The sequence below is a fragment of the Terrapene carolina genome, unplaced genomic scaffold (assembly GCF_002925995.2).
Source record: "Terrapene carolina triunguis isolate 2854851 unplaced genomic scaffold, T_m_triunguis-2.0 Scaffold33911, whole genome shotgun sequence".
NCBI classification, from domain to species: Eukaryota; Metazoa; Chordata; order Testudines; family Emydidae; genus Terrapene; species Terrapene triunguis.
The window spans coordinates 13,448,685-13,471,488 of record NW_020698262.1 but is presented as its reverse complement, the minus strand read 5'-3'; the positions used below and the strand labels follow the sequence as shown (position 1 = coordinate 13,471,488).

Here is a 22,804-nt window from a genome sequence, read left to right as displayed (position 1 = left end):
AGTTTTATTAAAATTCCAGGTAACATAAATTGCTTCAATTTGACATGTTCAAAACAGAAGCTATATATACCTGAGAGATTTTGCTATACAGAAAAGTAATTCATTTTTAAAAAAATATGTAACAGCTTATAGACAGGGAAATGTTAAGGAGCTAATTTTGATCTGGAGTTAAGATGAACTGTTTCCTATGAACAAGGCTTTTCTAGGCCAGGATACTGTATTTGTAAAAAAAATATGCAGCCCATAATATCTTGCACTGCTTCAGTTCAGTGCAAATGTAGGTGGTGGTGGTTGCTCTGCCTTGGCAATATTTCAAAGAACGGGATGTCAGTGTGGCTTAATTGGGCAGTCTTTTAAAAACGTATTTAAAAAATGACGACTCTGTTTAGGATAGAAATGACTATAAATGGCAGTTTATTTGGGGAGGCAGCTAGCTCAGGTTGGGGAAAAGACCATAAAGAATGCAACTTAACTAGCCAATCCTTGAGGCAGTTTTTTTTCCAAGCATGCATTTGAAGAGGGTGGCTTGACAGAATGACAGTGTAACCATAGTTGCTTACATAAATTAACAGATGCTGTGCTCAAGCTAATTTCTGTGGAACTCACTAAGTAGCTCCATTTAACAGAGTATCTTGCAAGAATTGATTTATTCAGTAAGCAAACAAAATAGTAGAATAGCCTGGCTGGGCCAAGTGAGTATATTTGGCTCTGACTGGAACTCCATTGAAAACTAACTGCTGGTATGAGGGAAACAATTTTTAAAACCTTCTGTCAAATAATTGGGAAATTCTCAGAATTAAATTTGCTTTCAAGTCTGACAGCTAAACACCTGTCACTTTGATGGCCATGTTAATTGGATTCTGGTGACTTTTACCCCTCCTACTTCAGCTCCTGCTTTGAAGGCTACACTTACCTGTGTTCTGTAGTACATAGTTTGGAATGGAGGGGTGCAGTCTGTCCTAGCAGCATTTCTGCTTTTACTGTTGATGGTACATATGTGCAAGGCAAGAGGAGAATGTTAGTCTCTTTCAGCCCAAAACACAGACAAGACTATGTTGCTGTTACAGTAGATAGGCTTTATAAAATCAACAGTGAATCTTTTCTCCAAAAGAGAGAGATCACTGTTCTGTGACATTCCCATGCAAGCTTGTCAAGTTTGAAAAGTTCTCTTAATTTGTATGAACTTGGGGACAAAAAGGTTTTTAGTTAGTTTCTGAGCACGTGATAGCACTAATTGTTGTAACTAGCTGTACAGATAATTTTGATCTCTTCTGTATTTTCTAGACAAAACTGAATTTTAAAATGTGCTTTGCCCATGTCATGTCTGGCTAGCTGGGCTACAGACATTAATTTACAAATGCTCATTTGGTTGTAGTTTGGTGTTTCTGTTTTTTGAGGGGAAGAAGATAATGTGCTTCAGTTTGGCAGCTAGCCTGCAAACTATGTAACAGAGCTCTTGAAGATCTTCATATTACCTTTTCCTAACATGATTTTCTTGATTAGCAGAACAGCTTGCTACACTCATATCAATTTTAGTCCTAAATAGATTCTAATACCATAATCAAGCAGCACTAAGTTTATAAAATATGTTCTAAGTGATGGTTTCCTTTATTGGTTTCTACAAAACAATAAAAACGTATCCACTAGGTTATTTCTAAAGCACTTTATTTATGATAGCAACCATGGAAGTGCTAGTATAGACAGGGCACAGGTGGCCACTGGTGTTTTTAATTACCTTGGTTTAGACAGCATAGTGGTAAACATGCTGATGGTAGGTCAGAACTAGATTTCCCACTGTTGCTCTCATTGGTGGAGCTTCAGTTATGAGAAATTTTAAGAAAGTCTAGTGTAGACAATGCCTGACTGAGTAAGTTTATAGTATTGGGTAGCTTTGGTATCAACATTTACTGCTGCTAATGGCAGTGACATGAGTGCGTGGCTTTGTCTTAAGTGCACAAAAAGGTGTATGTTTAACACAGAGCTAATTTGAGATTTGCTATCTCAAATGTAAAATCCTAGTGGAGACAAGCCGTAGTTTTACCTTGATGTAGCTACTTTTGGTCAACTCTTACATCCCCACTTTGGGTTACATAACTACAGACAATAAAAACGACATTGCCTTGTCTCTGCTAGGATTTTACAGTAGCTAGCCTTATGTAAAAAAGACACCTGTGATTGCTCCTATGTCTGTCACAGGTACCTCCTCCTGGTGGTGCTAATCAGTACCATGGCTCAGTCACAAATTCTTTATACAATGTAAGCCATGTAGAGGACAACGTTGGCTGTTATGGAAATACATATACCAGAGGGATTTCATGCTTAAAATTGGAAGTTGTTTGTGATAAATACTTGCAGTTGTTTACTTGAACCATAATTATTCTATTTCCTGAATTGGGAAATTTCATGTCAGCCAACTGAAACAAGATATGATGACAAAGAAATAGTTTTTAACCACCAGCAGAGTGAAGATCATCTCATATTTGCATAAATATGAATTTACAATTTAAAACAGATGAAAATTTATGATTTTAAAATAGCCAAGGTGGTTGCATGTACTAATGCATGGGGCATTGAAATGACACTGAGAACCTGGGTTCTAATGCCAATTGTACTGCTTGCCTGCTGTGGCCTTGAGCAAATTACTGATTTCTCTGTGCCTCCGTTTCCCCTGCCATACAATCTGAATAGACAAGGCAGTTCGAAGCATGAATGGTCTCTTCCTTATGTGTTTGTAGAGGGCATAGCGCATTGGGGCCCTTATGTTGTTTGGGACCTCCATGTGCTACTGTACTACAATAAAGCTATGAAAGCTAGAACTTGTCTTTTCTTCCATATAACTAGGTGGAGAGTCCTTCTAGCTGGGTTTTTCTTGTGTGGAATGATGTGGGTGAAGTCTCTGCTGTTTCTCCAAGCCCCACTTTTAGAAATTAATGATATTGTGCAATAATGTTATACTTGTTGGCCTTGATAATATGAAACTGCTAAAAGGATAGTGTTCAGGGACATGAATGGAAAACAGGAGGAAGCAAATTCTGTAACAATTGCAGTGTCTATTTAAACTTGCTCAGTGCTCCTAATGGAAGAAATAACTTTTGTGTAAGCTGTAGGTGCTTTCAATTTATGTGAAGTGTTAAAGAATATCTTTTTATCCTGACATCTGCTAAGCAGTTGTCTAGACAATGGGAAAAGATTCCAAGTATAAATCTATTGGGACAGCTCATTTAAGGTTTGTCCTGCTCTATAGTTTGAGGTGATTTTATGGCCAACTATCGTATGCAGAAACGTAGACTTCAAAAATGCAATTGTTAAAACTTGCTCATGTCTCTTGGTACCTCGGAGATATTCTTTTTTAGCCTTTTATGAATCAGATCAGTATGGTCTAACATAACGCTCTAAAATATAAGACTCCAGTTTGCCAAAAGGTGTGGAAATATTTCTGTGGGTGAGTAGATTATGATGCAGTCAGTTAACTTTAAATTATTTAAAAAAACATATCAAGCTTTCTAAGTGAATTCTGATCCTGCAGTTGTATAACTAGCTTAAAAATCTGTATTGTGAAGTTTTTCTCTACTAAGCTTTTGTTGTGAAACTTATTTACCTGTGTCTAATTGTAAGTGTAGGATGGTTATAATTCATTTTTGTTATCTGATTGAGCATATTGTACACCACTGTTTGAAGATCAGGGAAATAGTAAGGTTGTTCAGGCACTTTTGTGGTGAGTTTATTATGCCTTTTTTCTCTGGAGAAAGCTCAAGTTCTGGTTGTGCTAGAGCATATATTTTGGAAAGACATCCAATCTTGATTTTAAAAACTTCAGATAATGGAGAATCTACCATGTCTCTAGGTCACTGTTAAAATTGTGCCTGTTACTGCTAGAATGAGTGTGCCTAGCTTCAGTTTACAGCCATTGGATCTTTTTGTGCCTTTGTTTGCTAGAGTTAAGAACCCCCTTCTATCAGATTTATTTTCCCCATATAGACTTGCAGACCATGGTCAAGTCTTCTTTCTCTTTGTTAAGCTAAACAGATTGAGCTTCTTTAGTCTCTCACTGTATGGTGGTTTTCCTGACCTCAAATTATGCTTTTTGCTCTTTTTTCTAAACCCTTTCCAATTTGTCAACATTCTGTTGAAGTGTTGATACCAAAACTGTCTCCTGTATTCCAGTAATGGTCTTCTTAATGCCATATACAGCATACTCCTTACTTCTACTCAATATTTCTCTGCTTATATATCCAATACCTCTTAGTCACCACAGTGCACTGTGAGCTCCTGTTCAGTTGGTTATCCACAATGACCCCCAAATCCTTTTCTGAGTAATTGCTTTCCAAAATACAACGCTTCATCCTATAAGCATGACCTGCATTCTTGGTTCCTATATGTATGTCTTTGTATTTAGGTCGATTGAAAATTCTAGTATCATATTTAGTTATGTGGCTGTAGGATGTGGGGAGAGGAGACTGGCTGCTAATTCTGGTGGGGTTCAGGCAGGTGTTTGAGATGTAGAGGGGTGAAAACATTATCTACTTTCCTCCCCTTTCCCCCCTTCTCTATATGCAAGTTCCAAGATTCCCTTATAGAACAGTTCTACTTTGAAGAGAGGCACTGAAAATGGCATTGTGGGATTCCATAATGGCTCAAGAGACAACATGCTTAATTGACAAGAAAAGTAGCTTGAAGGCATTGAGTCCAAATTAGCCTGGGGACACCAGAAGTTTTGATACTTAGGGCTTGTCTCTGCTACAGCACTGCAGTTGTGCTGCTGTAGTGCTGTGAGTAGACATTTGCTACAACAGTGGAAGGGATTTTTTTGTCCCTGTAGTTAATCCACCCCTCTGAGAGCTAGGTTGACTGAAGAATTTTTTCATCGACATAGACTGGTGCCTACACCGGAGCTTAGGTTGGCTTAACTACTCTTGAGGGTGAATTTTTCACAACCTGGAGCGACATAGCTTGGTTGTTCCAAGTGTTAGGTGTATCCAGGCATCAGATATAGATCTGGGTTAGGAACTGATTCAGATATAGGCAGAGGTGGTGATGTTGCTCTCTGATTAGTTGACGTATTTCATCAGAAGCACTTCCTACTGTGCTCAAGATGCATGTTTGTATTCTTGTTGGGCAACAGAACTGAATGCCTGCTAATAAAATGCAGCTTTAAAGCAAGGGAATCCACTATTTCTTGAACATAATATTGTACTTAGGCTGATTTCTCCTCTTAATACTCGGTATATGCTTGATTACGGATGTTCTTTGGAAGAGATTTGACAAAGCTCTAAAGGTCAGAAACATTAGCGTACTGATGTCTGCTTTTGGAGTCCTTAAAGGAAAAATGACAAGAAAGAGCTAGGGGATTATTTAAGGTGCCAGGGCCAAAAGCTAGAAGGTCTTTGGCTTCCTAGATTTTTTGTCTCAAGCTCCAGTAAATCATAACTATTCTGTCCCCTAAAAATCTTGTTTTTATTTCCTATCTAGGAAAGTGATGGTCTGTTGGAGTAAGTAATGCTGCTAAAAAGGAAAACTTCCCCTGTGTAGTTTGTGCTGGTTCCTCTGTTTCTCTTTCAGTGACCTGTTGTTGGACTTGGATCATGTTTAACTTTAGGAAGGTGGGGGTGCTTGCTTAGAACCAGTAGTGATTTGTTACTTATGCAAAATAAATCAAACAGAAAACTACATGTACTCTATAGTGGCCGAACAAATCTTGTCTCCATTTTCTAGCTCAGAAGGGCAAATTATAGTTTATAGTCCAAGGCTGGTAAAGGAAATTGCAGGAACTATATTTTAACTTAACATTTTCCACTAATCAGGCAAGCCAAACAGATGATCCAGGGTGAAGGAACATATACTTGTGTATTTCTATAAAATTTTAATTGTGCACATAGATTAGAAAACATCTTAAGTACAATAGAAACTATTCAGGTTTGCTTCACTTCTTTCTGCCACCTCACATCCAAAACAAGTGGCGTGAAGCTTTCAGCTTTTTCTAAGTGGTAGAACTGTTCTGACTTTTTTTTTTTTTTTTTAACCTGCCAAGTACTTTTCAGACTGCTTTCACAATTTTTCTAGGGTAGAACAATGAGGGGTTATGTAATTGTAGGGACTGGTAATTCTGATGTATTCATATGGATAGAGAATTAACAATTTTTGATTTAGAGAAACCAGCCAATGGATAAAAATAATGAAGTTGAGGTCTTCTGTAATTTTGAAAAGTTCAGTTATTTACATTGTTGCAGTAGTTTACAGAAGATCATATTTTAAATCAATACAACATTCATAGATACTGCCTTGTCCCTTGAATATGCAAATACTTATGATAGTGCTGGTAACTTTCTTCTGGCAACATTAATTTAATTTGTATTCTAACTGTGTGAATGATTTTGTTATGTTTCTTGACCTTCTGAAATGAATAATCTCACTTCTGTATGGACTGCTGGAATCTTATAATAGAAAGTAAAGGTGGAAGTGTACAAACATTTGCAAAGAGAGAATCAAACTATATTTGTGAATTTTAGAGCAGCAATAACTTTCTGACATTTTGTAGGATCCTTCAACAATCTCAAGTGTCATTAAACCTGATTCACGGTTTGTCAGATCTGCATAAATTGTATGATAAATGCATGTTAATAAATGTAAAGTTGCAAGTTTAAGTAAAATATTTCAACAAAACACATTGGAGCTAGTTTCAGACTTGATGTAGGACAACCTAAATACCCATACCTTGTTCATTGGAGCTCTAGAAATACCTCAGATAAAATAGTCATCCCTTTGTGCTTTTGGGGTAGGAGAAGTGAACAGAGGGTAGGGTTCTGTGGCTTGAGGAGGGAAGGTTTCTTTTCTGTTGTTTTTTTGAGGAAGCTGTAAGGTTTATTTCTATATTTTTATATTGTGGTAAAGGCAACTGGATCTTTGAGTAGACACCTTTTAACATTGACATAAATCTAATGAAAAAATACAGATAGGACTGAAAAATACAGCAGTTTGAGACCAAGGATGATATGTCCGTTTAACCCTAACCCTTAAAACTACTAAATCAAAGTTGTCTTTATTTCTGAAAATCCAAGAGTTCTCTCCATTTACAGCCCTTCCAGGCTGTTTGTCTCAGAAAATGGAATTCTTTGTATATTCCAATTTTCAGTTACTTCAATAATTGGGAAAATCTGAGTGCATGTAGGTAGCTCGATGACTGCTGATGAAGTATCTGCTTGTCCATCAATTCCACAGTTAAGTGCATTTTGTATATTGGATCATACATAGCTGCCTGAGATTTTTTTTTTTTTTTAAGAAAGCAAGCAGCATTGACAAGTATTATTTTAGAACGCTGAATGACTTAGCAGACCCTTACAAAAGATGAGTGTAGTGAGACAGAACCGTGAAAATGCTTGTGATGTGACATAAGAATTTTCAGTTAAAAATCGTGTATATAATGAAAATTGTTGAGTTTTTTTGGGTTTACTTTCCATGAGGCAGCCGTGGAATTAAGAAATTACTATTGGCCCTTCACATGCTGTTCTAGTTTACTATGTAAAATTGATATGTCTACCAATGATTGTCAACAATAAGTTTTCCCAGAACGAGGGCTGAAAACAGGTTTAACTGCCAGTGTAGATGGGACAGACCCGTTTTCAGATCTGTTACAGAAAATGTGACTGAAATTTTTAACAGGCTAATTGTTAGTGTTGATGAAGCCACTGGTTGAATTTTTCTATAATAATTACTGTACTTTCTGAGACCGTGTTGATTCATTCTGCATAAATCGGGGTTTGTCTTTCCGCCCTTTGTGAGAACTAATCTTGCTGCTATAACCAGATAGGAATGTAATCGCCATTGTCCCGAAGGTGAATGTCTAGAAATACTCCCAGGAGGCTTGTAATTTAGAGGTAAAAGGAATATTTAATGCTGTAATTCCTTCAACCGTATTCTCAAATTCTTGCATTTTAACTTGCTGCCACTGTATTTGAAAAGTAGTCTCCTCTTTCAACATTGTGAGGAATATGAAGGTTCAGTAGCATTCCGTTTATATGGTATCAAGTAAAGCTACATAAGTAATTTTGTTTGATTGTCCCTAGTATGTTTGTAGAATGCGCTATGGAATGTTTCTAGACATTTTTTTTAAATCCACTAAACTGTCTGAGGTTTTTCATCTGATGAGGTAATGGAGCTTATCTTTGAAGTATAAGCTCATCAGTCCCTGGTATATTCCCAGGAGTGCATTCTTTTTACAGAAGCTGCAAAGACCCTTCATTGAAATCTATTCTTTCCCTTAAAATTTCTATTTTGTAGAAAGGCAGATGAGTGCACTACCTCTGCTGGTATTGGAAAAAGTGTATACTTCTCCCAGAAGAGACTTCTAAGTGAAGAAGCCTGTGTAACTCTAAACCAAGCAGCTGAATCTAGTGTTGATTTCATTAGTGTCCACCTTACTTTTGTATCATCATCAAAATGGAAGTTACTGTCTGCTAAATTAAAGTGATTTTATTTGCTGATTAGCAGTGTAGAGGGACATGGTCTTGGTATTTACTTTTTAAATCCATTCATTATAAGTCCTTAGTTTGAAGGTGAAAGGCTTTGTGTCAATTTGTCTTTCTGTCCTGTCACTCTGGCTTGTTGTAGGGTTGCTGTGAGCACTTGATGTTGTTTGTTTCTTTGAAGCAGGATTTAAGCCTCTGGTTCTTCCACACCACTACAGAAAAGAAATTGTGCATGTTATGTGTTACGAGTCTGTCAGAATCAGAATTCTTGGAAGTGCTTATAAGTTTTGGCTCCTAAGGTCATTTTTCTCAGACACCCTTTGTCGTGACTGAAGTTCTGTGTCTCTGATGTATTTGTAAAAAAAATCTCATTCTGTTTTATCCTTTTCACCCAGTGCTATCAGTCTGTAGCACGTCACCATCTCACTAGCTGTTGGAACCAGTCAGCCACCTCTCTTGCAGATCTTGACTGTCTGACTTAAGTGATACAAACAGTCCGTATTTAATTTCAATATGGAAAAGTAGTAAAAAGTTCATTTTTTGCCAAAATTCACATCTTGTGGTTGTGAAGTGCTTTGAAGATGAAAAGCACTAAGAGTCTAACTTGGATACAAGAAATCTATAAGGTATGCTTTCTTAAAAGGAAGCTTGAGAGTACTACTCATTTGCCTAATCTGACGTTTCAGAGAAAAATGCTAAGAAAAGGCCAGGCAGTGCACTGTACGTTTGGTTAGCACACATTTATGCAGTGAGTGCGGCAGGGAGAATCGGAACTCCTCACTGGGTAAAGGCTGGCCACGATGCAGGTTGTACTAGTTCATGTTGTACTTCTGCTATAGAGTAGGGATTGCTAGGAGGACTTGAAGAGGCCAGACCATTCATTTTTTAATCATTTAAGTACTTACCTAGGTTTCCCCACTTACTTAATGTGTATATGATATTAAGGATCATAACAACTCTCAAATGGCTCTCTACCTGTTTCAAACCAAAACCCCACCTCCTTGAATACTTAATTATCTTGTATTTATAACACCATTTCATTGTAAAGAAATTTTAAAATTCCACCATTTTCATGTCATGTTGCATAATGATCTCCCTGCTGCTTTATAGCAGCAATCTTTCAAAGTACAGGTCAGTACATGTACTGCTTGACAATCTGCAATGCACGCTTAGAGAAAGAAAGGAATTTAGTCATCTTAGCTCCTGTAGCACTAGATTTGCAGTAAAAAAAAAGTGAGTGAGAAAAAGTTGGTAGGGAAAACAATTTTGAAGCTTCCAACAGATTAAATGTTATATAGACTTCTATAACAGTAGCCTCTAAAATGTACTCAACAAGGTGCATGTTGATTGCACCATTCGTCTAAGCATCTCATTTGAATAGTTCACAGCCATGAGGTGCAGAAACTTTTAAAAAATGAAAATTTGGATTCTGCACAGTCTGAATGCCACATGGACTTAGTAGGCCAAATCTGGCTGGTGGGCTGTTACGTTGGCCACTCCTGCACTGAAGTAATTCTTTGCTTATCCCTGGTAAATAGAAACCTATTGAATTACTTCAGAATATCATTAGCTGGATTTTTTTTCTAACAATTTTAGTTAGATTCCTATGTTAATACTATACAAGTCATGCACAGTAATTCTATAAATGTTATCAATTATAGGTTTATAGGTAACTTAAGCATGTTACTTTAGCATTAAATCTTCTGGGAAAGAGAAAGTCAGACAAAATCTGTTACAAAAATTGCATTTCCTTGTTTCATTGGACAGGATTTGTTTTGACTTCTGGCAGCAATTTGTTTGAGAAATGACTGCAGTGATTACCTGGCACTAGAGTAAGAAGCACCATGATGGTATGGCTGAAGTTCAGCTTTGATTTTTGTGCTACAGGCTGTCTTTATTTGTTCACTCTTTGGAAGTGGATAACTTCAGCATAAAACAATTGTAAATCTTGTAATGGGAACATTTAACCATACCTTAGTTAAGGGGAAAAGGTGCTATATAAATGCAAGACATTCATAATCTTCCATACTGCCACACTACCCATTCACAATTGCCCAGCATCCTCTTCCATGTAAGCAATTCTTGTACTGTCAGAGGGAACAGTAAGAAAGTATTTTTTGAATGTAGTTGTATGTCTTTAATTATGTTTTGCCTTTTTTGAAAGGCGTTAATCAGTCTCCTTTTGCTCTCCATGCTCTCCATCTGTTTATTGCTTCCTCCTGCTTCCCTGAAAATGTTCACTTGCTCCACGGTGTTTTTTCTCTGCACCCTGCACATACCTCCCCTGTTGCCAGGTCCTCTTTCTCCCTGCATGTTTCCTTGTTATTTTCCCCTTTCGATGTTTCTTTCCAGCTGGTGACTGTCAGCGCCACTCCTACTGGTAGCAGTGACCCCTAGGAGAGGCAGCTAGGCGGGTTCATCCTAGTTTGCAGCTGATTTGCAGTAAAGAGCTTAGAGACCTAAAAGCAGATGGCATGTGAGTTAACCATGCAACCAAACAGCGCTCTGGGACACCAGCAAATGGTCCAGACGACCACAGTTTTGGAACTGTGGTATATAAACATAGTTAGACATTAACCAGGTGTTAATAGAGGAGAAATGTCTTGGTTTCTTCACATTGGTTTGTTCCGAAGTGCTTGAAAGGTAGTTGGTTGGGTGGAAACTATGTAGAAATGTTATGCTCTAAAATTGATGGAAATTTTTAAAAAATGGAATGAGGAAGGTAAATGAGCATCTCGAAGTTCCTTCAGTATTTGAAACCTTCACTTACCAATCTTTGGTTAGATAGAAAACAAGTAAGTGATTGCCTCTGGTTTTGAATAATCTGTATGTTGCCTGTATTTCTTTCCAAGCAAAAGAACAGTTTTTTCAGCATTCTTATGAAAAGTGCATTGAAGGAAAACAAAGCTATTAATGTAATACCTTGTCCCTTATTGGCAGTTGGAGGGAGAGTGTGCTAATATTACAGGTCAGGATTGGCATTAACAAGATTAGCAGAACTAGTATACCTGATAAACTAGTCTGCAAGCAGGTGAAATGGGTAAGTGGCACAAAAAATAATTTATAATGCTAGACATAATTAGCTTTCCCACCTAATTAAATTGTAAAACTAGCACAGGATAAGCATTATTTAACTAACCGTATTGTCTTTTGTGCATTGTAACACATTGTAACCTTATCTGGTTTACTTTAATTAGGTTTTGAATAAATGGATATGAAGGTTTTCAGTACAGAAGTACCTTAGGGGGCACCATCTCTAATTCCACCAGAGTAAACCAGCTTCTGCCCCTGCATTCAGTTTCTCAAGAGTAATGTGTTCAGGAATTATCTGTTTACAATAATTGAAAAACCCATCTGTAGATGTGTCACGGCCCTGGTTGAGATCCCCCTGCTGAACGTTCACTGGGCTGCTGTGTTTGGACCCACATGGTGAGTCTGTGTGCTTTAAGCTCCCTAGGGCCTGAGTAGGCTCCAGGAACTGTCTCTCTGGCCTCTGGGGTCCTACTCCCTGGGCATAGACTGTCTGGCATCCCTTCTTGGATGTGGAGCCCTATGGTGCAGCTGCTGTAGGCCCCCAGACCATTGCTAGAACCCCCTGTCCCCAAACTCCCCAGTAGCTTAGGAACACCTTTCTTAGAGCCCCACCTTCATGCGTACTCTGGTTTATAGTTTAACCCCTGTGGATAAGTGATAGTTGAAGAAAATATTTTGCAGAGGGATTTCTTAACCACTCACTCTTTTTACTTTTAGATAGCACACAGTATACAGATCCATGCAAAATAAGAAATACCTGCATGCAATTCCTTTCCAGTTTCATCACCGCTCCTGAGCATTCTTTGGGATTTGGTCAGTGGGTTCCTGGTTCTCCAGGTTTTACTCTTCTGGCACAGACTTCTTTCTGTTCTGGTTGGTGAGAGAGCTGCTCTGAGCAGACTTGGTCCTTTTATAGATTTCCAGTCCCCTTTGCCATGTGACTATCCTGATCAGCCTCAAGCCCCCTCTCAGGTGATCAAGGTTCCCTGTCAGGTGGTCTGTTACTTGGGGCAGGGCTACACTTAATATGCTGCATTGTCACAGCTGCAGCGCTTAAGTGAAGATGCTCCTATGTCGCTGGGAGAGCTTCTCCCGTTGGCGCAGTTAATCCACCTTCCCCGAGAGGCAGTAGCCGTGTCAACGGGAAAAGGCGTCCTGCCGACAGAGCACTGTCTACACAGGATTTAGATCGGTATAACTACGTCACTCGGTGTGGATTTTTCACACCCCTGAGCGACGAAGTTATGTAGTCATAGGTCTGTAGTGTAGATCTGGCCTTGGTCACCACCCCGCTGGAGTCCAGGCATAAACTGGTTTTACCCACACTGCAACCACCCCATTGTTCTGCCAGGGCAAGGTTCATTCAGTTGTTGGCGGTCCTTATCCATCTCATTCCGAGGCACGCAGCCAGGTGCCCCTCCCTTTCCTTATCACAAGTAGTATGATGCAAGACTACAGCAAAATACAGCCATAAAACATAAACATACAGAGTTAATAAAATCCAACTGGCATTCATAAATTGTACATAGACAGGTCCCCCAGACTATCACATCATGGAAGGATTGGTAAAAGAGTTGCTGAAGCACAGACTGTTTCCAGTAAAGGGGTTAGCATGGGAAAAGCAGTATCGTCTGTTGTGCAGAGAGGGATATGGGGGAGCAAGGGTGATTGGGAGAAGGATAAAGATGAGAAGTGGGAATACTAGAGAATGTAAGACTGGAAGGGACATCTTGCTGGAATCAAAAAGGACAAGTCACAAATGTTTCCATATTAGAGATGGTGGTTATTGGCTGTTCTTTCAGTGTAGGCTGAGTGACAGCAGAGTCTGTGCTTTCAGAGGGGTATAAGTGAGTCTACAAAAATAGGGCCAAATTCAGAGTCAGAGTAACTCAAGATGTAACTCCACTGAACTCAATGGAATTGCATGCATATGCTCTTAGAACAGTCTGAATTGGGTCATAGACACTGTCTGAATAGTGCTGTTTGTCCTAGATGCTGATGTGGGGAGATATCTTGATTTTTATTTTTTTTTAACCTTTCCTTGGTGGCCTTTGGTCACCCACAGTACTGTTGGTGATCTGCTGCAGTGCAATGAAAAGGTCACGTACCCCTTTGGACTTTTTGGAACCCCCCGCTTAAGTCACTAGTTTATATTAATGGAACATTTATCACATGCTAGGTCTGCTTGTTTAATTGGTTCTCTTGTGTTGCCTAGGTTAGGAAGTTAGTGCTTTGTTTTTTCCCCATTTCTCCCAATAAGACTTAAGAGTTGGAGTTATAGTTGTGTCTGGACTCTTTAAAGTCCTTTTGTCATCCCATCTCCAGCTTTGGATTCTAGATAAAGGGCAGAAGCTTTTCCTGTTCGAGGAGGGAAGTTGGAATGATGGGGAGCTTTCTGATTTCTGTAGTTCTGTATTACTACTTAGAAAGAATAGAGGTCATGGTCACTGTGTCCCCAGAATAAGTATATTTGAGAGAATCCAGATTTGGGAGATGAAGAGGATTCTATGCAGGATCAGTCAGTAAAAGCAATTTATGTAAAGAGACGATAGTCTGCAAAAAATTATTTAAAAAACCTGTTTGCATGCTCACAGTAACTTAAAGTGAATCAGTCAGGCATAATTCTCCTCTGTGTCATGTTTTAGACTAGAAGGAATATTCTAGAGTTGGAGACCATAGAAGAGACTAGTGGCAGTCCTAACATAACTCTCAGCCGTGTGAATGGGATATAATCACTTTAAAAAGGGACCAAAGATTTGTTCTTGCATTAACAAAATGACTTTTATAGGAAAATGTCCTTAAGTCACCTTTCTCTAAGCATGTGCTGAGTTTAAGGGACCTTGACCAAAACAAACTTCAAGTTTTGGAGAAGATTGATAAATGATTCCATGGCCATAATATTTATTTTGTTTTGCTGTGTATCTAGAGCCCCTAGGGTTTCAGCAGAACGGTATTCATAAGTCTTTGTAGCTGCAAATACATGTTTTAGGAGTCACTTAAGTGTGCCCAAACAATCATCTTGAGTCCTCATATGTATGTGTCTGGTCCTCCCTAGACAGGGCTTAGAATAATGAAAGTCTAAATGTTTCCGACAAATAGGAAATGCCTTTTCTTTAAAAGGTCATATTTGATTGAGCCACTTAAATGGTAGCATGGAATGGCATACTCTTCCTTGCTGTTGGTGCATTTCAGAATAGCCTCACTAGCGGAAGCAGTGGGAGATGAGCCTTAGAAATGAAGCGTTTCGGTTACTGTGTGCAGTCCCGTGGAAAGTTTTCTTCAGCGGATTCCAGTAAATATCTTCTAAGGCAGTTGTTTTCAACCTTTTTTCATTTGCTAACTGCTAAAAAAAAAATTTGGAATGGAGGTGCGGACTGCTTTGGAAATCTTAGACATAGTCTGCAGACCCACAGGGCTCCAAGGACCACAGGTTGAAAAGCACTGTTCTAAGGTGACTGCTTTGGCTGGTTAGTAAAAGGGGAACCCTTGTAATAAGAGTTGCATAGTTTCTTCCTCTCTGACTATTGAAAACATCTGAGATTCTCCTCATATAGAACAATCTGTTCTTGATGCCACTGTTCTTCCCCTGTTATCTAGATCATTAGAATGTATTTGTTTGGTTCAGATTCTCTTATACATCTCTATTATTTTTTCTGAAAACTGCGTATTCAAGATGTGTAATGATACCAAGGCTTCAAAGCATCCTGCCTTGATCTGAAGAAGCTTTTAAAGCTGATTTCAGGACAGCTAGTCTTCTGAGTGACCTGAGAACTGTTCCAGAAGGTCAAATGTACATGTCAAGGGTATGAAGTCAGTTGCTTGGGGAAGCCTGCACAATGGCTTGTGCTTAGTTCTTTTTAACATGTCTTTGCATTGAACCAAATGTTTCTGGTAGTCTATAATAGAAACATCTCTGAGCTAGGATTATCATTTGTGGGGGATTAGTTTATGTAGTTATACATTTGATAGCTATATATGCATTTTCCCTTATAGCGCTAACTTAAACTTTTTTCTTTCCCATAGAAGTGGCAGGCTTCTCTGCAGTTATGAATAAGAATATGCTAACATAATATCCAGTAATCTGCTCTATTTGGATAATTTATTATGGATATTATGTATGTGTTTCCTCCAGTTAGGAAAGAATTGTGAAGAAGGAGTAACTGAACACTTCTTTGATTTTTTTACTTAGAGTGGAAACTATGGGCTAACATTTTTCTCACTAACTTTGTCATCCGATCCATCATTGTAGTTCCGCCTTGTACTCGGATGTCAAGGAAACTGTTGGCAATCGCTGCCCAGCACCTGAAAGCTTCAATTTCAGAATTTCACTTGAAAAACATCCTTACACAGAAGTGAGTGCAGCAAGAATAATGAATAAAAGGCCAGGTCTTTCTAATCAGCAGCTTGCTACTTTGAGAATGGCAAATTAAAAGGACACCAACTTTAAAAACAATCACAGTTCTGTCTGAATTTCCCTACTATCGCAGGTAGCACCTAAGATTACTATAACTGAAAGAGGTCAGAGAGATTGTATTTTCCAGGTTATGGAATTTGACAGCATGCATGCAGTTTAAGGTTTCCCCTTGTGGAGTCAGTTTCCTTGGTATTTACTTCAGGGTCTCATAGCAACAGGGAAGAGAATGTTTTAAAAAATAGGAAAGTGTGATTGTAAAACCAAAAACAATTTGTTGAGAGACTTGAATGTGTGTGTAGTACCTGAAAACTGCTTTCAGCTATCTTTTAAAAATTAGTTGCTGACGTACTGTTAAGCCTGCCATGAAACCATTTCTTGTTCCAATCCTGATAAAGGCCTGTTAAACCAGAAAGTCATAGGAGTAGACACAAAGATAATGTCTTGTTTTTATCGGGTGTATTTATTTAGTACATTTCCTTTGAATGCCTGGTATGCTTTTAAGTGAAATTAAAAGTTAACTATGTGTTTTAATATTTACATGAACTAATTTTAGTCTTCTCTTTCAGAATACACAGCTGCTTCGGGACACACCTCTATTGGATTTAATAAATGCTCCGCTAGCAACAGCCTTCAGCTATGGAATCGGTAAATATTTGAATTACTTGCTTTTTTCTGAAGCACTTTCTTTTGTTTTGTGTTATTTCTGTGCGCAAAAAAACAAAAAACCAAAGCCACATACTGGTATGATCATGATGGTGTTTTTCTACTTCACCTTTCTGATATTTTCATACTGAATATGAACATTTTAAACTTTTGTGATGGAATAGCTGAGACACGCTGAATTAAATTTTATGCTAGCAAATGTCCATAGATTATTTAAAAAAAACTTCCATTTTTAAGAAAACCTGTTCAAATGTAGCAATGTTTTCCTGACCCTTGATGAAAGTGGGACTGTTAATTTTATTCTAGTGAGCTGTCTGGCATCAGTTTTTGTCTAATTTCAGCAAAGTTCATAGCTTGTTAGTGTGCCTGGCTGCTGAGTCAGTAAGGTACTTTTAATATCCTTGCACAGTATGTCGTGAGCATTTTTTCTACCTCTGATTCCCAAAAAGCTCTTAAATAAGAGACTTTGAGTTAAAATTTTAACTTGTCTAATGTTCCTTCTGCTGGTTATAACTAGGGTAATTGAAGCCAATGGAGAGTAGACTTCTATGCTTCCTAGGTTTGCATAATGCTAATAAATGAAGGCTTTGGAAAATTGCTGCAAACTGTGTTTGGGACTCATATTTTCATAACATCCTTAGATGTAGGAATTCATAGAATTTTTTTCTATACATATACACTTAGTAGGATTACTTAGAGTGGAATGCAGAAAAATGAACTAAGAATAGGGTAATTTGAGATTGATTATTGGAGAATGGTGTGTGCTGCTGTACCGTGAAAAGCAAAATAATGCAAACAGTATAACTGATCTTTCTCTAGCTTTGGCAGTTTCAGAGACTAGAATCCTAATTGAAAGCTGGGATTCTCCACTTTTCCGTGGTGCAAAGCTGCAATTTTTAACTGTGCAAGTTGTGTGGTATCAGTCCAGGATTGAAATTGCCTATTTACAGGTCCTCAAATACTATGGCGAATGAATGTAATAAATAACCTAGAGAGTGTGTTGGTTCTTGGGAGTTTAGGTGCTTGATTAACAGTTGGCTTATGCTGAATTTAAATTATGTTGTAATCTAGTTGTCGTGATACTAATTGCTTTTATTTAAAATAGACTAATTCAGTGTAGTAATGGGCATCCACTGAATCAGATGGTCTGTTTCACAAGTTTGTGGAGTTTTTCTTCCATTCTAAGTTTTGAAAAGAAATCATGTTGTACTTAGACTGTCCATATTAATATTCCAAGATATTCATACTAAACAAGCGATTTCACTTTCCCTTGGTGAGTATTAATAATAATAAAAATTGTTCACAGTGAAACAGAACACAGGACAAGCGTCAGCAGCTCTCCCCTGCCACAGTTTATTACAGTAATTAAAATGTGATCGAGTAGGAGACCTCTTGCTATATGCACAGTAAATATTTCTCTAACTGCCATTCACCTGAGTGTTTTGTGGCATTGCACCACATCAAACTCAATTGTAAAACACCACGTGTATTAACAAACCAGACGTACTAGATAATTAGTTGTATTCCTTTGAATTTTGGACTAAGCAGTATTCAATTTGAATATTTGCGTTTTGAACTTGATTTTTTTTAAACCGGACTTAATTTTTTTCCTCATTAATTTCAATAACTTCAACCCTACAAGAAAATGTTAGTGATTATCTAAGCTTATGTATGTGTATACAATATATGTTCTTGCCATGTGTGATACTATCTGTGTGACAGATCGTAAAGCTTCATGGCAAATTACATCTATCATGCACCTTTATCTACCTTGCCTGTAGTCTAGCCACAAATCTCTCTCCCCCAAGACAGCTACTGTCATTCCAAACTTCTGAACTGCTTTAGTATAACCACTTCCCTTTAAAAACTGGTCAAAGAAGTTTCCTTCTCTACCCAAAATATGGAATTTCCCATTAAATTTGAGATAATGAAAGTAAAACTTTGTTCGGTCTGTTTTTTTGTATTCTTTGACTATATAAAGCCACACTGCTTTAATTGAGTCCAACCATAGATGACTCAGATGGAGAGAGACTATTACTGAGGAAATGACAAACATGACAAAATTGGAACATTATATATAGGAAAAAAATATTTTAAACTCCGATCGCTCTAACTTCTAGGGCTAAAGGTAATGAATTGTTTATCACATTGGAAAGTGGAGATTGTTTGTGGTAGTACCGACAGTGTGCACTGTGCTATCCAGATATACACGAAGGAGTGCTTGCTGCCCAAAGGAGTTCCCAGTCAAAGGACGTTTTCCAGTGAGAGAGAGCTGCTGTTTCTAGCTCTGCAGAATCATGACGGCACATTTTTAAATTGTTCATTGGTCAAGGACTGCTAGCCTGCCTCCCTCTCCTGGGTCATTGAAATTTGGGGAGATTGGGGAAGGGGGAATGAAAAACCTGACAGATTACCAAAAAATAAATTGGGTGATGCTGAGATCTCCGGTTTTAAAAAAGTCACTGCAGAGGTAGACTAGTGGGCTTAATACTGGTGATGAAGTCAGGACTACATGATCATTGCAATTTAACACATGAATATCAGCAGCACACCTTTATGCACATGTACACCATCTCCAAATTAGCCCAAGGTCTGAATGAGATCAGTGACTGATGAACAGCTGGCTGAAGCTTGATGAACTAGCCATATCATTTATTCACCCTCAGTGGAGGACATTGCTCCCTCTGTTGTCAGTGATACACAGCCTAGAGGTGGTCTTGGACTCATTAGTAATGGATAATCAAGTAGGAACAGCTGCTGTGCTACCTTCCACATATTGCAAGAACGTTTGCACCCCATCCCGTAAATGCTTGGCTTCTGCAGTCCATGATTTTAACCATCAGTTTGCACAAGGTACTGTACCTGGGAATAAACATGTAGGCACACAAACAAACAAACAAAAAATCTGGCTTGTACAGTTTACAGCAGTATCCCTGCTAAACAGCATGGGTGACTAAAACTGACACTACGTAGGCTCCCCACTGAATTAAATTCAGAGTCTTGAACCCCAGTGATCCAACTCATCTGATTGCTTCTCACTTTGAAGTAACATTCTACCATGGCGCATCTGTCCTATGGAAACAGTGGAGCTATCAACAGAGTGAGATTAGTGGGAGTGTGGGACAGGTTTCTTGGTAGCCAGCAGCTAATAATGGAACTTTCTTCCATGGGATATCAGAATGACCATGAATCCTACTACCTTGGAAAAAAAATACAAGACTTGTTGTAGCTGTCTCACAATAATAAAAAGCCAAACCCTGTCTCTATGAGTGGAAAGAGGGGAGGGAACTAAAAGGAGAGTATCGGAATCTAGCTTCATACATCCAAATTTATGTAATCTTGCAAGACCGTCATGCCATGGTAATGTGTGGGAGAGAGATTTTTTTGTTGCTAAGCTGTTTGAAGCTATTTGTTTTTAACAAGTTAGCTGCATTCTGTTTTTGTTGCAGGAAGAAGATGCTGCATTACACTGAGCCTAATGCTCCAGGATTCAGTGATTTGAATGTTTCTGTAGCAGAAAATTCTAGTGTAAGAGCTGACAGTTGGTATAATTCTCACTTCCCTAACATCTTCATTAGAGAAGCAGAGGGGTCAAGGTTTTCTCAGAGCAGCAGAGAGATTGAAATGGCTTTTGATGGTGGTTTTGGCACTAGTATTTCACCGAGTCCGTAATGAACGTGTAGGTGTAAGATTAAAAGGATGAATAAAGTAGTGCTGCTAAACAGAATTGCTTTTTAGAGCTTGAGTCTCGCTTCACTCTGACCTGAGAAGGATACAATTGTAAAGCTGACTCCCATAGTGAAAAGCCAATTTCAGTACATGCTTCTAGAATTAAATTGTCTTCTGGAAGAAATGCTACAATAAAGGCAGCATCATTTAAACTAAATGGGGGCCTGATTTTGTGATACATTTAGCACTATTTTTTTCTATTTAAAATTTTTTAACTTTATTACACTAACATTTAAACATGTACTGCTTTTCGTTGAAATAATATACTGGATTTATATAAATATTGGACAGGAAAGGGCCCTCACCAAAGGCTCTTAAGGAAACTAAGCAGCCGTGGGATAAGAGGGAAGAGTCCTCTCATGGATCAGTAACTGGCTGAAAGATAGGAAACAAAGAGTAGGAATAAATGGTCACTTTTCACAGTGGAGAGAGGTGAACAGTGGGTACTGGGACCTATGGCATTCAACGTATCCATTAATGATCTGGAAAAGGAGGTGAACAGTGAAGTGGCAAAGTCTGCAGATCACACAGTTATTTAAAATAGTTAAGTCCAAAGTAGTCTGCAAGGAGTTAGTGATCTCACAAAACTGGGTGAGTAGGCAACAAAATTGTAAATGACATTGACATTAACATTAAGTTCAAAGTAATGCATATTGGAAAAAATAATTCCAACTCCACATATACAATGATGGGTTCTAAAATTAGCTGTTGCCACCCAAGAAAGAGATCTTGGAATCACCATGGGTAGTTCTCTGAAAACTTCTGCTCTATGTGCAGCAGCAGTCAAAAAGGTTGACAGTATGTTAGGAACTATTAGAAAAGGGATAGAAAATGTGACAGAAAATATCATAATGCCACTATATAAATCCATTGTGCGCCCACACCTAGAATACTACGTCCAGTTCGGGTTGCCCATCTCACAGTGGAACTGGAAAAGGTTCAGAGAAGGGCAACAAAGATGATCAATGGGATGGAACAGCTTCCATACAAGGAGAGACTAAAAAGATTAGGGCTGTTCAGTTTAGAAAAGAGCGGACTAAGGGGGGTATGATAGAGGTCTGTGAAGTTGTAAATCATGTGGAAAAGTTGATAGCGATGTTATTTACCCTTTCCCACAATATAAAAGCCAGGGGACACCCAATTAAATTAACAGGCATCAGGTTTAATACAAACAAGAGTAAGTACTTTTTCACGCAGTGCACAACTAACTTATGGAACGTGTTGCTTTGCCATGAGATGTTGTGAGGGCCAAAAGTATTAACTGGGTTAAAAGAACTAGAGACGTTTTTGGAGGAAAGGTCCATCAATGGCTAGTAGCCAAAATGGTCAGGGATGCAACCCTGTACTCGGGACAAATTTAAATCTTTATCAGATGCTGGGAGTGGAAAGTAGGGGTGGGTCACTCGGTAACTGCCCAGTTCTGTACATTCCGCTTGAAACTCTGGTATGGGCTACTGTCAGAGATAGGATACTGGGCAAGATGGATCATGGCCTGATGCAGTATGACTGGTCTTATAGGATGTCATAGAGCTCCTGGTTTTTCTGAGTTGTATCAATAACCTAGGCTTACTGTTAACACATTTTCTCTGTCTTCAATTTGCATTAAGATTTTCATATCAATATTAATAGGGAGATAGATCAGTTCTCTAGACTTGTGATATGTTATCCTAAATACCAATGTCAACAAAAATAAGCCGTTAATACACTGATGGCTCACTCAATTTTAGAATCCTTGTTGAGTGAATGACTTTCTGCTTTTTAACATGGCAGTCGTGGGCAAGGTGAATGTGTAGGCTCCTTTCATATAGTCGACAAATACAAAAAAATTGTTTCCAATTTTGAGGGAGGATATTAGTATTTACTTTATGTTGAGGCAGATGTTAAAGATGAGAGAGAGCCAGAAAACCACATGCAAGTGGGATTACTAGTCCAAGATAACATTAAAGAAGCAGAATTATTGGGCATGTGGGTTGGTTAAAATATGCTGTTGCTGTACTCCTCACACTGTAGTTCTAAAATGGTAGAATCCTTTCTGCATAAGAAACATTCAGATTTAAAAACGTGTTAAAATAATTATGTAATTTTCACGTTTGTCTTTGGAGTAGTTCGAGTCCCATATAGACTGCCCTCTTATCCTCAGTATGTGGTTTAGTCTGTACATAAGATCGTAAACAGATCGAAAGTATAAGATCTAGCAGAGCATTTTTATCACATATAGAATGAATAACATTATGGCAGGGGTGGCCAAACTGTGGCTCGTGAGCCGCATGTGGCTCTTTTAGAGTTAGTGTGGATCTCGGAGCCCTCCACTTCCCCCCATTCTCCACCTACTGGACTTTGGCGTGGTGTGAGGGGGAGCTTGTGACCTCTGCCTTGCAGCAGGGTGGTGGGGTAGGGGCTTCTGCCCAGCAGGGATGGGAGGTTTTGGGGTTTCAGCCCCACAGGGCATGCCTGGCAGAGCTTGGGGCTTCCGCAGGAGTGGGGCCCCAAGCCCTGGCAGCTG

General features: G+C 38.6%; 1 protein-coding gene across 1 annotated transcript in view; it reads left to right on the top strand.

Annotated features, from left to right (window-relative positions):
* The window catches only part of LOC113409644 (ankyrin repeat domain-containing protein 11-like), a 219,830-nt gene that overhangs the window by 16,819 nt on the left and 180,207 nt on the right, over positions 1-22,804 (top strand). The window contains exon 2 of the mRNA XM_026663789.1: positions 16,476-16,554. The gene's annotated coding sequence lies outside the window, so the exon portion shown is untranslated. The remainder of the gene's footprint in view (positions 1-16,475; positions 16,555-22,804) is intronic.